General features: G+C 47.7%; 1 pseudogene; it reads left to right on the top strand.

Moving 5' to 3' along the window:
- Positions 1-5,615: 5,615 nt before the first annotated feature.
- Positions 5,616-16,367, top strand: LOC144140052 (uncharacterized; annotated as a pseudogene).
- Positions 16,368-16,778: the final 411 nt, after the last annotated feature.

Raw genomic sequence — 16,778 nt, 5'->3', positions numbered from 1 at the left:
TGTAGACCGGACCCTTCGCCCTCGGACGGGTCGAGCCTCCCGTACAGCGGCATGGCGGTTATGGCGGTAGACGTGGGGGGCGGTGTCTCGCCGCTCTCTGTGGCTTCGGTCGGTCCGCGGGCTTCTTCCCTCGTCGCCAGTGTTGCGATTTGCCCCGCATTCGTCAACGTAGGAGGATCGCGGTACCCTCCAGCCGAGTGATGGCCCGCAGGCTGCTGGTGGTGACGGTGACTGACAGCGAGCTGCTGTGCTTGTCGGTGTGTATTGGGGACGCTCTATCCGGCCAACAACAAGTCTGGGTCGTGACGTCACTTTTAAAAGTAACATGGCAAAGACCTTTTTGTCACTTCCTTTCAAATTTCGTCCGATTGCTTTGTGCGTTTGTTTTTGTATAGTTTTACGCTCGCTTCGGCGTTTGGCGTCCGAGTTGGTATCTGTCAACGTAGATGCTATTCGCGTGATACGTTGTCGTGGCCAGTTACTTAAATCGAGTAAGTGCAGCGTCGAGCTGTTAACACTCGTCTTCGAGTTGTCTGCTTCCCCGAGCAGCTCACGGGTGAGCCGGCGTGCTGAGCCCTCGCCGGCGAAACGGCGACAAGATGACACCGATTGGAAGTGTGCCGTTACTATATATAGATCTGCGCTCCCTATTCTACAAATACGGAACAAGTCATGTTGCCATCAGCAACAACGTGCAATCAACGCGCCACAGAGTGCACCACACGGAGATGTATGCTGTGTTGTGATGCAGCGAATTCAGTGCACATTCGGATTGTGATAGCTGTGAAATGCGGTGGTGCGGTTCAGGGCAAATGGAGAAATAAGATGTGGTCGAGCTCACTGTGTCTACCGATTTCACGCTGATATCGCCCTTCATGTCAGCTCAATCGGCGGCTGAGTGTGATGCCTGCACGGGCAGCGTTTGTTGCAGGCCGCCGTTGTGGGCAGGCTTTACTGCAATGCACTTCTGATATTCGGGAAAGGGCAGCAGGAAGGCGCTGAAAAGCAGTGAACACTACAAAACAACGGACGAGGAAAATGAATGATACAGGCGTACTTGTCGTCCTTCCTGCGTGAATCGAAACTTATCAATCAACTGTTGATCATGCCTATTAGAGCCTATTTTTAGGTTCGTGCATGTATCGGCTTTTTGGCGCCTGAAAATGCTTTCCTCCAGATCGTCGAAATTGGGTCCACGTTGTGCAATGTTGCCCCAAAATATACCATCAGAGTCCACTCTTCACAACCTATGCCTGCTTTCCATGTACAATAAGATGCTAAGAAAAGTCAGAACTCGGTGAATCATACATATGGATTTCAGTGGACACGACAACAGGTGCAACAGCAAAAGTACTTGTTTATTTTGTATTTGAAAAGCTTGATGCTGAAAGGAGAATCTCTCTTGATATGCTCGAGATGAGAAAAAAACAAGCATCCAGACTATCACAACTCTACTCTTAAGGTATTGTAGCCTTGCGGAACCCACGGCACTTTAGTTTGGCTCCTGTACGCAGATGCGGCAGCTTATATTTACAACGCTGCTGCACTTCTCAATGTTTTTATAGCGAAACTGTTAGCCTGTCATTGTTCGGGAGTTCTCATGTAGTCTGTGTGCAGAAAAAAATGAAGGTGAGCTAAAACCCAGAGAGCAAGAAAAAAAAAATTGCCGAAAACCGGGGATACTTAAAATGCTTCAGCATCACATTTCACATTCGTGAAGTTGTATCATATTTTTTTTCTCGCCCTCGGTACGTAATGTGTGACGAGTATTACTTCGTTGCTGTATGAAAGGTTTGAAATGTTTATTTGGTTTGTGCACTTATCTCACGAAAGTTTTCATCATGCGTTGCCCTCAGAGCCACGACTTGAGGATTGGCCTGCCTTTAACACCTTGCTCCCGGTTCAGAAGCCCAGAATGCAGCATTTGTTGCACGCCATTTGCAAGCAGAATCCAAACACCGTGCCAGGCATGCTGACCTAACCTGACATTACCCTGAGAGTCTAGGCAGCCATAGGCGCGAATGCATCACTGCCACAGCCAATGTCGCCACCGACTTGGTTTGAGGTCTTTTCTTTGCATACTAGCTCCTTGGTTCTACTTTCTTACATTGGTCTGTGTCAACAGATTGACGGCAGAAATTTTTGCTGGCATACCACATGTGTTACTAATACAATAAAAACACAAGCAAAGAGATTGAACGTGAACCAGCCGTGCACGTGCACCCCTCAAGGGCAAATGCACCTCCCGAGAGACTCCGACGTGAATGTCTGTAACACTGGCTGTAAATCCGTGCACAGCCAGCCACTGTTCATGGGGACACCACCAGCCGGGAAGACTCATCACTTGTAGGAAGAAGATGGAACGGAGACAGAGTTATGGGCCGCGCAGCTCGACACCATACCAGTGGTCTTGTTGTGATGGCGGCTGTGTGGAGTCACTTTCAAGAACGTTTGCAACCTAGTTCTAAGGGTTAGTTGCACTCCTTTTGTGATGTCTAATATTGTTAGTCTTCACACAGTTACTAAATGGAATAATTCCCAAGCAGCTTCGCTGGCCTTCAACTTCTGTAAGACATGGTTGGTTACCCCCTAATTTTTTTTAGAACGAACAAATAGCTGCAGGGAAGGTTGCAATCTTTGAGGCACGTTTGTGTCTTCAAGGGCTCTTTGGAAAGCTCGGCTAAGGCAGTAGACTGCCTTCAAACACTTTGCTCATACTAACAGCCTTGTAGCCGATCAGAGCACCGCACCCAAGATGTCAGCACATTGGAACGAGACTTGGTACATTTTTGTGTTTATTCCATTTTTTATGGCAGAAAGCATTCAGCAACTTCACACGTCGGCGGCACTATTCAGTCAGAATTTCAGGTTATTTAGGACCAAGAAAGGTTTGCCACCGTCCCTGGGCTGGTTCCTGACAGGGCTGCCTAGGCCAACTGCACTCAAAATTTCTGCCTCTTGAAGACCCTATTTTCGTATAGTCTGCTTTAAAAAGCCGCCCGCCCGCATCTTCCCACGGGGGAACTCGAGTAAATGCGTCGCATAGGGGTGGTTGTATTGCGTGAAACTTGCGTAATTGGATAGTTTGTGGTTACCGTTTGGATGTGGGGAGGGTTTGGAAGAGACGCGCATGCGCGCACTTCCGTACACAAGCGCGCGACCTTTCCACGCCCCCCACCACGCTGTTGTCACGCAGCTGTCACGCCGCTAGCACGCCGCTATCACGTGTACACCTGCCGCTGTTGCTGCTGAGCGCGACGGAGCGCATGGGGTAACTACTGCGCATGCGCGCGCAGATGCGTTCCCCCCGCACCGCCGCAGCTGTTGTTGAGAGCGACGAGGCGCACGGGGCAGCTACGGCGCATGCGCGCGCATGCCCGCGCAGACGCGCTCCTGCCGCACCGCCGCAGCTGTTGTTGAGAGCGAGGAGGGTACGGGGGAGAGGCGCGCGCCTGCGCCTCGACGTGACGTCATGAGCTGCGGACGCCTATGGACGGAGGAGTTGGCGAGCCTAAGAAATGCTCCGCATTTAAAAAGAAAGCAACATGCAAAATACAACAGCTGAAATACGCGCGTGGACGCCGCAAGCGGCCAGCAAAAATTGGCGATTTTAAAACCGAAACCGAGGAGAGCGCGGCCATTGCAGTGACGTTTCAGCCGTCCAGCGAGCGGCCGGACGGTTACCAGCTCGGGAAGAAGTCTGCGCGCAAGCCCTACGCGCGCACGGGCAGCAAATGGGTGAAGCGTGCGCAGCAGTGCTCGACCGGTTCTCACGCTGCGTGGCTGGTCCAAGGAATTTAAAAAAAATCCAATTTTTTAAACCTCCTTGGGCTGGCCAGAGGAAGAAGCCCCCGTCGGCTGGAACGTCACAGGCGCGTCATGGCTGTTTACGCGATCCACCGGCAGGTGCAGCCACGGCCGGACTCGACTCTCCTCCTCCCGAAGAGTCCGGCCGTGGTGCAGCGTAGTCTGCGGCGGAGCTTTTTTTAAACGCTTCTGGCTGATTAACGAGGCGTTTCCCGGGGCTACGACTTGTGTCCCAGCTGATTTGGGGGTGCTTACTACGCCTTAAAAATAAATTTGGTCGAGGTGAAATTTGAGTGCAGTTGGTCTTCAAAAGGGTACTGACACGAAATTTTTGTGTTACGGTTTTTTCGCTCCTATGGGTGCCTACTAGGCCAGTAATCGTAGAATGGCACATTAGACGGTCTATCGCACAGTAAACAATCATTTACGGCGTCGTTTATCGTGCCAATTTCGGCTTTGACAAAACGAATGCCGAGCGGCCGCCATGACAGGAGGTAGCACCTGACGTCACCATTCTTGTCGCACCGCTGCCTAAAATCCTCCCTGTTCTGTGGCCACATTCAGAGTGGTGTCGTAGCCTTCTTACGCGCGCATGTTCGGCAGGGTAGTCGAAGCTCCTGTTTCATTGTTTAAAACAATGAAATTGTTCCCATTGCAAACATTTGCAACGGGAAAAATTTCGGCTCTCACGAACGGGCCTGCGCGGCCCGGCGGATGATACGAACGAGCTGGCGAGGCGCCCGACTGCCGAACGAGCGAGAGTCCGACGTACGGGCTCTTTCTCCAGCAACAGCCGGTCTGTTGTTTTCTGCTCGCGAAAATGCGTCGCGGGCTCCACAGGCGCGCTGCCGCTGCCGCAAAACCACCCGCACGCTGCGCGGGGCGCGGCCGGCCGCCGCAACCATGGCGGCAGCTTCGATCGCGAAGTGGTCCGGGGTGCTCGAGCCACCGCTTCTAACCGCTACTTAAAATGCCGTTCAAAGCACACACGAAGTTTCTCGTGCGGTAAATAAGCTAATAATGTGGACGAAAACGGTTCTATACAAAATCATCCGCGCCGCTAGTGAAAGCGCCCATGAAATATCTGCCGGGGTTCTAAGCCTAAACATCTCCGGTGGAGCCAGCCGGCCATGCATGCAGCCTCCATGCAGCCAGCTGTCTCGAGCGCTTCAAAACTGCCGCCCTGAGGCGCACGCCTTCCCCCTTGGCGCAAATAGTCACCACGCGCGTCATTTTCTGACCGAGGCATCGACCACGGGCGCGGAATCGCCGAGGCGGGCGTGAAAATTGCGCGCGCAACGCCGACGCGCACGAATCGCGTGCGAAAACGCTCCTGTAGTGAGCTTGAGCACCGCCAGTGAGGAGACGGAAGTCCAGAAATTACCGCTCGGTGACATCGAGATTAAAAAAAAAGCAGAAAACCGTCACGGATTTCTCCACGCGAAAGTAAGAAAAGTAATAAACGAAAACTTTTTTTCAGTGCTCAATTTTTTGGTCTGTGTTGGGTCATACGAATTTAGGATGATACGAATATTTTTCGCGGTCCCGCGAGATTCGTATCATCGAGATTTTACTTTAAAACTTTTTTACTGGAATGTCTCAGTGACAGGAAGCTCAGTGACACCTGACAGCTATTCGAATTCGCTTTGAAAGTATTCGACCCTAGGACTATTCGCTTCGAATTCGCTTCGAACTAAAATATCACTATTCGCACAAGCCTAGTCGCACTCAATGTATTTGGGTACTGGTGATTTGGCACATTGGTGCATCACGAATAGAAATGTATCTCTTACTTGAATTTACAGGGCCTAACAGCTACAGACTGGCCCAAAGAAGGCTTCCAGATGAAGAGAATCCTGCTTCAAGGGACAAAGAAAAAAGGGTGCTCATCAACCTTACATTTCAAGCATATAGAACTTTACTTCGAGGTAATTGTGTGCAATTGTTGGTGCAACAATTTCAGCTGAAGTGTTTCGATCTTTCACACACAACTATTTTTTTCTTCTCTTTCAATGTTTGCTTTCGTAAGTGCGACCTGTAACCGTTACTTTCCCATTGTTTGGATCTGAACAAGGGAAGTTAGATGCAAGCATTTTTATATAATTAATCTCTCAGAATGAGATGTAAAACCTTGGTTAGGAGCTGCATAAACACAGCCTGCAAGTAAATGTCTCAGTTTTTTTCTAAGTTACGAGGCACCTAAAATGTAGCAAAGGACTCTCCACTGCTGTTCACTTCCAAATAATTGTGCCTGGTGCAACCATTTGTTCCTTTATCAATGAGTTTTATAGCCTCTTTCAGATGCTATAGTTGGCAAGGTTTTATCATGATGTCATTCTCCTAATTATCGGGTCCAGCTGCACAAAAGCCAAAATTTCTCAACATCTGTTGCATTACGTTTCATCACTTGCAACTTGTTCCAGATAAGAATGATGTATTATACCATATTTCATACATAACTGTGTTTCATAGCATGTCGTAGTAACTATTTCAAACAGCATTTTTTACTGTTCTTGCAATCTAGTTTATACCTCATGTGATCACCCTTTAGCGCCAAGTTCGGTCCCTGAAGTGCGTGACTTCCTGCCTCATCATTACCAGCCGCCAGCTCTTCCGCTGCATCCGCCCTGGATGTCGCCAACGATAAAAATAGTGACCACAGTGCCCGGAATTTCAAGCAAGGAGCATATTCCGCCTGCCGCTCTGCGGTTTTTTGCCCTTGAATATATCCACTACACATACGGAGTACACACATCTGTACACTGATGGATCGGTGTCATCCACATCATCCACTGTCGCGGTGTGGATACCTTCATCTCGCACCACCCTCAGTGCCATTCTAAGCCACAAAACCTCTACGGCTACCGAACTCGCAGCTCTGCGTCTGGCCTTGGCTTGTATCATCGAGCAGCCTGCACGCGTGTGGGCCATCTTCACGGACTCTCGGGCTGCACTGCAATGTTTGGCGTCTTTCCCCAAAGATAAGCTTGTGCTTGATGTGCAGTCTTTGTCAAAATTTTGTGGGCCACGGCGACCGTGGCCGGAGCAGGCGCGCGGCCGAGCAGGGGCGCTGCGCTTTCCGCTGTCGGCTGCATGGTTACGCGGCTAAAGAGAGCGAAGGGAACTATCACGCTTTCTTTCGTAGTAGGCTGGCGCGATAAGTGTAGCGGGGCCGGTTTCTCAGAGCAGGCCGACTTCGCTTCAACGCAGGCACTTTGCGCAGCACTTGTTGCTCCGGGCACACTACAAAAGCAAGAGCAAAAGTTCCCCTCGCTCTCTTTAGCCGCGCAACCAGCCGACAGCGGCAAGCGCAGCATCCCTGCTCGGCCGTGCGCCTGCTCTGGCCACGGTCGCCGTGGCCCACAAAATTTTGACAAAGACTGTACATGCTTTGCATCTTCAATCTCTGCAGGCGCGTCATCAAATAACACTCCAGTGGGTTCCTGCCCATTGCGGAATAACTGGAAATGTGAAGGCGGACGCTGCTGCATTCATAGCGCATAACAAACGTGGACCACAAGTACCGGTACCATTTTCTCGGAAAGATGCTTCAGCTCTTGCATCCAGTGTGGCATGGAGCATGCAGCGTTCGATTTGGACAGACGCATCCCATCATTACGCACCCCTCCACTCTATCGACCCGCACTGTAACTTTAGCATGCCACCTGGAATATCGAAGCATGATGAAGCAGTACTCCACCGCATGCGGTTGAACGTCGCCTACACGCGATACTACTGCTACAAAATCAATCAGTCCACCTCGCCTCTGTGCCCACAGTGTGGTGTCCGTGAAGATCTGCAACACCTCATTTGTGACTGTGCGCGATTTAGTACGCAAAGAGTGTGCCTTGCAGTGTCTCTGGGCCGGCCGCTTTCCGTAGGGCTAGAACTGAGAGACGTATTAGGTCCCTGGAATTCTTCCAAACGTGCCTTTCGTGCCACAAAAGCTTTACTGGCCTATCTAAAAGCCACAAGCCTTGATCATACTTTGTAAATTGTTCAAATCATGTGTTCCTCTTCATCATATAATCATCATTGTCACAGCATTCATCTGGCGTAGCAAGCCAAGCGGTTTAGCTCGGCTGACATCGCCAGACTCATTAAAGATTGTTCTCTCTCTCTCTCTATTTTGAATGATATGTTGGCTTCACTTATCAGTTTTGTTGGTCAGCAAGGCTATCTTTACCTCTGTAATAATGTAATGGCTCTTACAAGTTCTCTGAAAACACCTTTTGCTACGGGCTTCTATCGTAATCTGAGAAACTACTACTGACTGAATAGTGGTAGCACAATATGTAATCTTTTTTGCATTCATAGTCCAGTGCCCATGTGATGAAAATCATTGTGATTGATGTATAGACGTTACAAGCCATAATGCCTAATTTTCAGGCGGACATACCACAGCCATGCGGCCGAAATAAGGAAGAGAGGCTCAAGTCGGACAAGGCCAGACAGCTGAACGAGGCAATGCAGGCAAAGCAGGCAGTGAGCACTGAATGCAGGGTGTACGTTGCAGTTGCCGACTTGGACGCTCATTGCAATCATGGTTTTGATGAAATTGAAGCCTTCAGCCAGGGTTTATTTAAACAAGGACATTACCGAGAGTATTGAAATGCTTGTAAGGGAAGGAATTACGTCTGTGCCAAATGTAAAGAAGTGCCTTCTTTACTACGTGCGTGATGTGCTTTTCTCAGGAAAAGAAAAGCCTAATACCAGTAGCAGGGCATTTTACCCCACGAACAGAGACCTGAGCAACCACATTCAGGCAGTGCTGATAAAAGATCGCTTCAGCACGATAGACCAGGAGAATGCCGGCGACTTAGTTCAAAAAATCAGCAGTGAGCAACCAGACAGCTTTGTCCCCTACCGTCCATACAGGGCACGCAACTGCGTAACCAGTACTGAATGTGAGAATGTGGAAGAAGTTGTCGCCAGTGAGTGTGAGGAAACACTGCTTTTCTGTTTTCAGTCCAAGTTTATGAACACCATGCTCGTAATGTACGGCAGCGCAATTGTATGTTTAGATGCAACGCACAAAACGAGTGGTTATGCATTGGCTTTGTTTCTTCCGGTTGCCAAGACGCCATCAGGGTACACAGCTGTTGGCACTTTTAAATGCAGAACATTTCTTTAACTCATGATGTCACCCGTTCTTGGCGTCCGTAGTTGTCCGCATCGCTCGCTTCGACATGCCCGGCTCAGACGTTTCGCTATCGGCGCGATCAACATTCGATAGCGCGCCCAGGCACGTTTCAAGGACACTCTCTCCCCTCTCTCGGACTCAACGTGCGCTGAGGCTTCCAATTTTACTGCTGACGAGCGCCCTCTCGTCAGCAGTTGCCACAAGTGCAACAACATTAACGTAACGCAAACTACTTGACGTCGTGCGCCCCCGGAAATGCTCTGCATTTGATCGTGCCCCTCGCGAGGGGGATGTTTCACTGCGTCGCCATGCGAACAGTTTGCCACGCTTTAGTTTCATTTCCGTATCTCCCCGCCGCGGCCGTGGAGAGAAGGCGGCCGGCCGCAACTCTCGCCACCGCGGCGCTGCGGTTGCGAGATGCGCTAGGAAAGCGAGAGTCGTCTGCTAGCGGGGAGCGGAACGCGTTCCGCTCGGCATCTCCGATCTTCGCCACTTCTGGCTGCGCACTGCAAAAGAAATAACTTTCCTATCCAATCCGAAATTTCACCGAACGATGGCTTGCTTCCGTAGTAATGCTGTTTAGTTTTATTGTGCAGTTTCAAACATCCTTTTGCATTGTTGAAGCTGTGAACATTTTCAAACAGCGGGGCAACAATTTTTGCCCACACTACTGGGTGGTGGATTATAGCAATGCAAAAATAAGTGCCGTCCGGCAGGTGTTTGCGAACAGCAGGGTGTCGATCTGTGATTTTCACAGAGGCATGGCAAAGGTGGCTCCAAAGAAAAGAAAATAACATTTCTCATCCAGAGCATGCCCTGCAGCTAATGAAACACCTGGGCAGCGCTCTAAATGAGGGCGAGTTTGAAAAGGCACTTGAAGACCTTGTAAGCTCAGAGTACTGGAACAACGAGAAATTTCGCATTCGCAACTAATTTGAAACGATGTGGGTGAGTGTGAAGGAGCTGTGGGTAATGCTTCACAGGCTTGAATTTGACGACGTTCTAACGACAAATAATGGCAGTGAAGCCCAAAACAGGGTGCTCAAGGCCCACTATGCCGAAAGTGCGAGTCGAAAGCGGTCACTGACGTCTCTGATCACAGCCGTTGTTTGTGGCTACCTTCCGAACTACGAGAAAAGGTTCCGCGAGTCGACAATGAGGCAGTCGTCACTGTACAGACAGTACAATGACACTGTCCCCGCATTTCTTCACAACCGGCCCCACAGCTTTATCAGGCACGTGCTCAGGCGGCTTGTAAATGCAGAGGAGTGCACAGCTGCCTACTGAAGGCACGTTTGCTGTTCAGTAGGAAAGAGATGATGATGAAGCACACACAGTTGAGTTCTGCAAGCCTCTATGCACTTGCCCTGACTTTGCCAGGCACAAATACCCGTGCAAGCAGATCTGTGCTGTTTTTAAGCACGTTAGTGGGTGGTCGTTTTCATCTCTCCCAGATGGTTACCGTAATCGGCCCGCAATTACTTTGGGCGGCTGTCCACTATCAGATACATCTCCCGATGTTCTTGATCTCATCGAGCTGCACGTTTTTGAGGCCCTTTCTGAATTCCGAGAGAGAAGCTCTGAGAAATCCGGCAGCGTCAGTGCTGCGAAAAGACATAGCTGAAGAATGGGAAAAGTGCAGCTCCCTTCTTCATTACTGCCATGACGTTGATGCACTGTTGGACACCGAGAAAATGGTTGAATCAGCGTTCCGTAGGTTAGCTGAATGTGTGCCACACAGTTCGGGTCTTCAAATTCGAGGCTCACCAACGAAAGGATGCTCATCTTTGAAGCCCCTTCCAAAGCGGAAATGCCTATAGTGCGCTATCCTTTTACTGTGGGCTAGGTGACTTGCGAGTGGTGTATGAAGTCCTTCCAAGTTGTCCACAAAATGCTTTGCGCTCAAAAGGCCACGAAGGCAAAATACAAGTTTGTGAAAGATTTGGTGTTTTACGGTGCCTCCAGCACTTGTCGGCAGCAAACAATGCCTTATTCACTGAGAAATTAAGCCATTTAAGTTGAAAATTTTTCCCGCTGAATTTTGCGTGTGTTTCGCAACATCAGCGATGCATATTTAGGGCAGGTGGCGAGACATGTCATTTGTTGTCTTAATTTACCGTCCACCTTCCTACGTGGCACAATGATACTGCGCAAGGACAGCTGTCCACACTCGCTTTGTTTTTGACCGGATGTGTACCTGACTTGTTTTTGTTACGGTGCATCGTAATCGTTTCGTGAAACACTGGTTATGCTCGACAAACAGAGTTACACAAGTGGCAATGTAGCTTATGCCAGTTAACAGTGTCCTGTCAGACAAGCCCATTGTGCCCGACGGCTCCGCAGCTTCGGCCAGCATAGTGCGTGCCATTAGCACTGGTGCTTTTAAGTTTATGTTTGTAACTTTTATTATGTACCCTATCATTCTTACTGCTATAAAAGGAATACAGTCAAACCCGGCTATAATGAACCCGGATAGAGCGAATTATGCTATATATGGAACAAAAATAATTCAGTTACGCAAATACACGGGAAACATATTCCTTAAACGAAGTTCACATCCGATATATCGAACTCTGGGCTCCTAGAATGGCTGCCGAAATGCATGATCTCGGAGCGGCGATTGAGATGTGGATTGGCCGCGACCACGGAGCAAGAGCCGCGACTGAGACATTGCGCCTCGCACGGAGCGACGTGACGCCCAATACTTTCCGTAACTGTTTCCGATGCGCGGGACTCCGCCCAGTCAGCCCAGTCAGCGAGTCCGGACCAAGACAGCAGCATCGGTGAACGGTGGGAAGAGCTCGCCAACGTTCCCGATGATGTCGCGAGTGAAATCCGCCCGACGCTTATAATGAAGCGCTTTCGGCAGTCGATGTGCTCCGCCAATGCTTCTTAGATTTTTGAGGACGCGGACTCGAACTGGTGCAAACAATGTTTCGTGTAGAGAATGCTATGCTAGTTGAAGCCGCCAAAACGAAAGTGAAAACAAAAATCACCGTTTTTTTTTTTGCAACGTGGGCAGTTAAGGCGGAGAGTAGCTTTATTACTTGCAATAAATGGATTATTTTGGTATGGTAATGGCTACTGTACTGTGTTCGTTTCTGCATACGCGGATGGCGGAGTTGGGGAGGGGGCGGGGGGCTCCTGCTCATTGCGAACTCGTAACAATAAGCTCGTTATAGGTGGGTTCGGCTATATCGAACTATTGGATATATCGAACTAATCGTGGTGCATATTGCAGTTCGCTATAAACGGGTTTGACTGTATGCAGCAAATTTACTTAGGTACAAATATCTCATTCTACAAGCTTACAATCCCTGTTGGATTTGCGTTGCACACTGTCGGCCTCAGCCAATCACAACAAGCTGCCCATAATGCATCATACAGTGCGGAAAAGTAGCTATGTCGGCCTCAGCCAATCACAACAAGCTGCCCATAATGCATCATACAGTGCGGAAAAGTAGCTAGGGTGTTGCATGCCTATTCTCTGTTTTCCTCATGATATAGCTTATTTGAGTGAAGCTTGCGCTTAAAGTGGTATAGGGTTATTGTAACAAGACACCTTTTCAGATAAACCAAACTTGCATTTTGTCTTCATGGCTTTTTTAATGTTACATTTACACTGAAATTCTGACACAGACATCCCGACAGTGTGCTTTTTTGTTGAACTGAACTCCCTGTTCTAAAGACAGTGAAAAGAGGTTTGTCTGATATGTTCGTGCTTACTTGAGATCAAAAATGCTCAATCGGCAGGCTGTGTCATTAACTGATACGTATGCTGTTTTGGTGTCATTACTGTATCTATGCCACGTGTTAGTTTCTTTGACTGCTATAACAATAAAAGGGTCACTTGAGAGAAATTAAATTCAGCAATAAAGTACTGGTCAGTAGTATATGCTTAGGACGTACTTAAATAATAGATATTTGCTGGGCCTTTCGGTATGGGCCTTTGGCCTTTCCAGCACACCCCAGCCCTCCTGGGTTGAAATAAAGTATTGTTATTGTTATATTTGTGTAATGTCCGTGCCTTGTTCAAGTTTATCAGAGTGGTGTGGCATACATGTACCGTAAGCTATGCATGTTAATGTATTGGAATATACCTGGCTTCGTGCCTTTTGTGTTTTGAAAACCAACTGTTCTCTTTACTGTGTTTTTCTAACTGACCATGGAACAATCTTTGTGGAGGCTTCCTGCAATGGCCGCGAGTTTTAATTGCACAGAGGTGCAGTGGTCTGTACCAGTATCTCTACAACAAAGTGTGAGTCGTCTTGTGTTCTTTGATTTCCATTTTATTACTCCACATTGGATTGTTTACCTGTGTATATATTAGTTTGTCTTTCGGTATGTTATTTGACTTTGAGTATGTTTGTACACCCACATGTACACGAGGCCTGCTCTCAAATAAATGTCTGCTCAACTACCCTGTCTCACAGACCTGTAGCATCCCTAGCAAAAATTCTGATACAAATTCTAATACACGTATATGCTTATTGGCACTAATAGACCTATCAGTCTGTATTAGTCTATTGGGTCTATCAGTTTGTATCAGCCTATTAGTCCTATCAGTCTGTATTAGTCTATCAGGTCTATTAGTCTGTATTAGTCTATTAGGTCTATCAGTGTGTATTAGTCTGGTAGGTCTATCAGACTGTATTAGTCTGATAGGTCTACCAGAGTGTACTAGTTCTATCAGAACCAGTGCAAGTTCGAACAAAGCAATGAAACATGGCAACACATTTTATTATCAGGGTACACAGGCAAATTCCTCTGGCTGACAGAAATCTGGCTGAATAATTTAATGTTACATCAGTTCGTAACCTGATTAAGAACGAATGAATAAATTGGAATGCGAATCCACAAAATAGCTGCAGCATGCAATCAGAAAAGCTCGTCAAACCTGTACGGTCCAGTCGTAGGTACATATCGAGCGCATTAATGGCCGATTGAACACCATTCCCATTTCGATGCAACTTCAAAACGGCATTCACCCTTCCGCAAAACGCGATTCGAACGGAGTCTCTTCTTCGTGAGGCATTGCGTTGAGAAACAAAGGAGTCCGAAGCGGCGAGGTTACGGGTCAAAGATGGGTCGGGCGGCGGCCCGGATCACATTTGTCAATGTTCGGCGGGCGCTAGACACATCGCCAACACTTCTGGATGACGTGATGCACAGGCTTTCGTCGATGTCAGGCGTTCGATGTCAGCATAGCAGACAGAGCAAAGATGTCCGGAGCCGCGAGGTGACGGGTCCATAATGGATCGCGCTGCGGCCTGGTTCATACTTGCCAAAGTTAAACGGGCGTTAGACACATCTCCAACACTTCTAGATGACGCGATGCACACGCGACTGATGTGAAATAACGCTAGAAGCCGCTTCCTTCTAACCGTCTTCTTCCCGAACGTACACACACGCCAGCCGCACTTTGATACCGTCGCCATCTTGGCTACCCAACGAAGATCATTGGCATGGCTTGGCTTGACTTCATTGCAGTTTTTCGGCTTAGTTAGATTTCTTGCTGCTCTTCTTGCCAGTAACTCTGCTTCTTGCTTCTTGCAGCCTCGCAGGTACGGTCAGGTTAAAGTCCCATCATCTGCTTTAAACGCCGATCAAGGGCCTTTAAGGTCAGGTTAGCGTCACTAAATAAAGGCGTAGCTTATTTAGTTACGCTAGGTCAGGTAAGGTGGCTTATCGCTGGCGCAGCACTCCCAGCTCCCATCTTTTAGGAGCGAAAATGAAAAAAAAAGTTGACCTATAATATACTAAATAAACGTTATTGCTCAAGGGCGATCATTTCAACCTTTTTTGGCTTGTGATTTTCCAGAAAAAATAAAATTCAGGAAATCGCACTTTGCGGGTCCATTTGTATTAGTTTTTATTAAAACCAATACGTCTCTATTAGTTCGTATTAGACTCAGGTCTATCAGATCTATTAGTATTTGTAAACTAATACAAACTAATAGGTGTATTTGTATTAGACTAATACAACTTGTATATGAAACTTATAAAACTGATACAAGTTTGTATAAGACTAATACATGTCTTATACACCTAATACAAAAATGTATAAGACTAATACAAGTTTCTATCAGAATTTTTGCTAGGGATTGCTGAGTGCAGTTAAGTGGCTTGTATAGCTACAGCTTAGACAGTCATTACCACTTGAATGCTTCACACTGTTAAGGCAGAATTACAGGTATGAACAAGAAATCAGTCAAGTCACATTACCGATGAACTACCTGCAATACATCGCTTTTAATTCACTTATTGTATAAAAATGTTCTTTGGTTTTTGTTGTGTTTCAAGTGTACTCATTGAATTCTAATTTTACTTTCACAATTAACGGCCTTTTGCACATGTGCTGATTTTATATTTTATATATTTTGTTTAGCAGCAGTTTCTCTAAAGCATTTGGGGAATGCTTGCTGTCATTCTAACTCTGCCTGATATTAATGTAAAGTTGTGATGTACAGCAGCGGCAACGAAACATCCCAACTATATGTGCCATAATGCAAGCATAATGTTTGGTACGAAATTTGTTTACAGCAAGGCTTTTTCAGCTGTTGCTGATACACAAAAAAAATGTAAAGTTCCTTTCAGGCTTCGGTAACTGTTGTGATTAACGTTAGTGCAATAGAAGTGCGGCGGTTTCACAATTCATTTATAAAATTGGTTGGGAACTCTGAGTACTCTTGCTGACACTGCGAAACTATCCAAGTCGTTGCGTTAATTTTGTTTTAGTGGGGCTTGAAAGAACAAAGAGCAGAATGCACATTTTTGTGGACACCTCAATGTCCAGAGGAGGATATATATTAAAAGGCGGGGGTAAGTGCGAAAGGGTTTAAGTGGAGGTTGTTCAGATACTAACATTCCTGAATTATAGCAGCCCTTTTTAAAAGGGCACTTGTAAAGTGGCCTTTTCGTCCAGTATAATTGCTAGCTTTTTGTAAATCTGAAACTCGAAGCTGTTATTAGCTACAGAACCTACCTTTTGTCGTTCCTGAAGCCAAGTTACGATGTCCTCGTAAACTGGCAGAAGTCTAGCCTTCATGCTGGAATAAAATAAGTGCACGAGCGAGGGATGGAGAAGTCACCCATGCTAAGCGCCAGCGAGAGTTTGCGCGTGAACGGGCATGGCGGCGTTGGGAGACTACAGAAGCCCGCGTGGGAGATGCCAAATGCGCAAGCGAATAGATAACCGCTCAGCCAGTCTTGGCTAGCGCAAAACAACCCGCTGACTGTGAGAAGTTCTATGAAGTTTGGCCTTGTGATTTGGAAATGCCAGCTAGCTTAATTCGGTGTTAACATCAGCATTTACGATCAGTGAAACTGGGCCAATTTCTTTTTCAGGAGCAAAGTCACGGTGCCTTTTCTGAACATTTGCTATTTTACTTTTTTCAGGACCGGTTTGCCAGAGTGAACTAAAAAAATGTCAGTCAGGCACACCCCCAAAAGTCTTGCTATATATTGCCTAGAATGCAGTACAGTCTTGCTGTCGAAAACTTCGTCGTGCATGGAACGGTCTCGTCGCCCGATCATTCCTGCATCCAATGGTCACCCCCGCTTTTCACAGGAAAGCCACGGAAGCGTATCCTCGAGACTAATGGGGGAAGCTGCTGCTTTTTCTTTTTTTCAGTCTTAGTGACTCCATCACTGGTAGCCATGTCCTCGCGGCAAGGTCAGCCTCAGTCGCCCCTCTCGTTTGCGAGCTTTAAATGCGCGCTTAAAACATTTGGGTGAACTGGCCAATGACGATGGCAGCTGCCATCCGAATGTCGCCGACAATTCATCAATGCCCATTTGTTTATGCCACCAGCATACCCACCCACAC

Source organism: Haemaphysalis longicornis, unplaced genomic scaffold (assembly GCF_048455015.1).
Source record: "Haemaphysalis longicornis isolate Haplotype H1 unplaced genomic scaffold, Haemaphysalis longicornis Haplotype H1 scaffold_5, whole genome shotgun sequence".
Lineage (NCBI taxonomy): Eukaryota > Metazoa > Arthropoda > Arachnida > Ixodida > Ixodidae > Haemaphysalis > Haemaphysalis longicornis.
The sequence above is the reverse complement of the archived record's forward strand: the minus strand, read 5'-3'. Positions and strand labels throughout refer to the sequence as shown.